Source organism: Phalangium opilio, unplaced genomic scaffold, assembly GCF_054372755.1.
Source record: "Phalangium opilio isolate 3A_F unplaced genomic scaffold, DU_Popi_V2 ptg000505l_1, whole genome shotgun sequence".
Lineage (NCBI taxonomy): Eukaryota > Metazoa > Arthropoda > Arachnida > Opiliones > Phalangiidae > Phalangium > Phalangium opilio.
The window spans coordinates 2775894-2779303 of NW_028324239.1; the positions used below are offsets into that span (position 1 = coordinate 2775894).

The 3410-nt window shown below is 47.6% G+C and overlaps 1 non-coding gene across 1 annotated transcript; it reads left to right on the plus strand.

Annotated features, from left to right (window-relative positions):
- Positions 1 to 1872: 1872 nt before the first annotated feature.
- TRNAK-UUU (transfer RNA lysine (anticodon UUU)) lies at positions 1873 to 1945 on the plus strand. The gene has a single exon. It is a non-coding gene; the product is annotated as a tRNA-Lys (tRNA).
- The last annotated feature ends 1465 nt before the right edge of the window (positions 1946 to 3410 follow it).

Sequence of the window (3410 nt, forward strand, 5' to 3'; positions counted from 1 at the left end):
GAAAGGTTGGTGGTTCGAGCCCACCCGGGAGCGGTGTAGTGGGATCTCAAATGTAACGTAAAAAGCCAAAGTTTTTCCACAATACCTGACGAACATTTTATTTTTGGGCTTCCGTGGCGCTATGGTTAGCGCGTTCAGCTGTTAACCGAAAGGTTGGTGGTTCGAGCCCACCCGGGAGAGGTGTTATGGGATCTCAAATGTAACGTAAAAAGTCAGAGTTTTTCCACAATACCTGACGAACATTTAATTTTTGGGCTTCCGTGGCGCAATGGTTAGCGCGCAGCGCGTTCAGCTGTTAACCGAAAAGTTGGTGGTTCGAGCCCACCCGGGAGCGGTGTTGTGAAGTCTCGAATGTAACGTAAAAAGGCAAAGTTTTTCCACAATACCTGACGAACATTAATTTTTGGGCTTCCGTGGCGCAATGGTTAGCGCGTTCGGCTGTTAACCGAAAGGTTGGTGGTTCGAGCCCACCCGGGAGCGGTGTTATGGGGTCTCAAATGTAACGTAAAAAGTCAGAGTTTTCCACAATACCTGACGACCATTTAATTTTTGGGCTTCCGTGGCGCAATGGTTAGCGCGTTCGGCTGTTAACCAAAATGTTGGTGGTTCGAGCCCACCCGGGAGCGGTGTTATGGGATCTCAAATGTAAGGTAAATAGTCAGAGTTTTTCCACAATAGCTGAAGACCATTTCATTTCTGAGCTTCTTTGGCTCCATGGTTAGCGCGTTCGGATGTTAACCAATAGGTTGGTGGTTCGAGACCACGCGAGAGAGGTGTTGTGGAGTCTCAGATGTAGCGTAATAAGTCAAAACGTTTCCACAATACGTGACAAATATGTAATTTCTGAGCTCCCGTGGCTCAATGGTTATCGCGTTCGGCTGTTAACCAATAGGTTGGTGGTTCGAGCCCACCCGGGAGCGGTGTTGTGGGATCTCAAATGTAACGTAAAAAGCCAAAGTTTTTCCACAATACCTGACAACCAATTAATTTCTGAGATTCCGTGGCTCAATGGTTAGCGCGTTCGGCTGTTAACCGAAAGGTTGGTGGTTCAAGCCCACCCGGGAGCGGTGTTGTGAAGTCTCAAATGTAACGTAAAAATCCAAAGCTTTTCCTCAATACCTGACGACCATTTATTTTTTGGGCTTCCGTTGCGCAATGGTTAGCCCTTCGGCTGTTAACCGAAAGGTTGGTGGTTCGAGCCCACCCGGGAGAGGTGTTGTGGGGTCTCAGATGTAGCGTGAAAAGTCATAACTTTTCCACAATACCTGACAACCTTTCAATTTCTGAGCTTCCGTGGGTCAATGGTTAGCGCGTTCGGCTGTTAACCAATAGGTTGGTGGTTCGAGCCCACCCGGGAGCGGTGTTGTGAAGTCTCAAATGTAACGTAAAAAGGCAAAGTTTTTCCACAATACCTGACGAACATTTTTTTGGGCTTCCGTGGCGCAATGGTTAGCGCGTTCGGCTGTTAACCGAAAGGTTGGTGGTTCGAGCCCAGCCGGGAGCGGTGTTATGGGATCTCAAATGTAACGTAAAATGTCAGAGTTTTTCCACAATACCTGACGAACATTTAATTTTTGGGCTGCCGTGGCGCAATGGTTAGCGCGTTCGGCTGTTAACCGAAAGGTTGGTGGTTCGAGCCCAGCCGGGAGCGGTGTTATGGGATCTCAAATGTAACGTAAAAAGTCAGAGTTTTTCCACAATACCTGACGAACATTTAATTTTTGGGCTTCCGTGGCGCAATGGTTAGCGCGTTCGGCTGTTAACCGAAAGGTTGGTGGTTCGAGCCCACCCGGGAGAGGTGTTGTGGGGTCTCAAATGTAACGTAAAAAGTCAGAGTTTTTCCACAATACCTGACGAACACTTAATTTTTGGGCTTCCGTGGCGCAATGGTTAGCGCGTTCAGCTTTTAACCGAAAGGTTGGTGGTTCGAGCCCACCCGGAAGCGGTGTTATGGGTTCTTAAATTTAACGTAAAAAGTCAGAGTTTTTCCACAATACCTGACGAACATTTAATTTTTGGGCTTCCGTGGCGCATTTTTTAGCGCGTTCAGCTGTTAACCGAAAGGTTGGTGGTTCGATCCCACCCGGGAGAGGTGTTTTGGGATCTCAAATGTAACGTAAAAAGTCATAGTTTTTCCACAATACCTGACGAACATTTAATTTTTGGGCTTCCGTGGCGCATTTTTTAGCGCGTTCAGCTGTTAACCGAAAGGTTGTTGGTTCGAGCCCACCCAGGAGAGGTGTTGTGGGGTCTCAGATGTAGCGTGAAAAGTCATAACTTTTCCACAATACCTGACAACCATTCAATTTCTGAGCTTCCGTGGCTCAATGGCTATCGCGTTCGGCTGTTAACCAATAGGTTGGTGGTTCGAGCCCACACGGGAGCGGTGTTGTGGGATCTCAAATGTAACGTAAAAAGCCAAAGTTTTTCCACAATACCTGACAACCATTTAATTTCTGAGATTCCGTGGCTCAATGGTTAGCGCGTTCGGCTGTTAACCGAAAGGTTGGTGGTTCAAGCCCACCCGGGAGCGGTGTTATGGGATCTCAAATTCAACCTAAAAAGTCAGAGTTTTTCCACAATACCTGTTGACCATTTTTTTTTGGGCTTCCGTAGCGCAATGGTTAGCGCGTTCGGCTGTTAACCGAAAGGTTGGTGGTTCGAGCCCACCCGGGAGAGGTGTTGTGGAGTCTCAGATGTAACGTAAAAAGTCAAAACTTTTCCACAATACGTGACAACCATTTAATATCTGAGCTCCCGTGGCTCAATGGTTATCGCGTTCGGCTGTTAACCAATAGGTTGGTGGTTCGAGCCCACCCGGGAGCGGTGTTGTGGGATCTCAAATGTAACGTAAAAAGCCAAAGTTTTTCCACAATACCTGACAACCATTTAATTTCTGAGATTCCGTGGCTCAATGGTTAGCGCGTTCGGCTGTTAACCGAAAGGTTGGTATTTCAAGCCCACCCGGGAGCGGTGTTGTGAAGTCTCAAATGTAACGTAAAAAGCCAAAGCTTTTCCACAATACCTGACGACCATTTATTTTTTGGGCTTCCGTAACGCAATGGTTAGCGCGTTCGGCTGTTAACCGAAAGGTTGGTGGTTCGAGCCCACCCGGGAGCGGTGTTGTGAAGTCTCAAATGTAACGTAAAAAGCCAAACATTTTCCACAATACGTGACAACCATTTAATTTCTGAGCTCCCGTGGCTCAATGGTTATCGCGTTCGGCTGTTAACCAATAGGTTGGTGGTTCGAGCCCACCCGGGAGCGGTGTTGTGGGATCTCAAATGTAACGTAAAAAGCCAAAGTTTTTCCACAATACCTGACAACCATTTAATTTCTGAGATTCCGTGGCTCAATGGTTAGCGCGTTCGGCTGTTAACCGAAAGGTTGGTGGTTCGAGCCCACCCGGA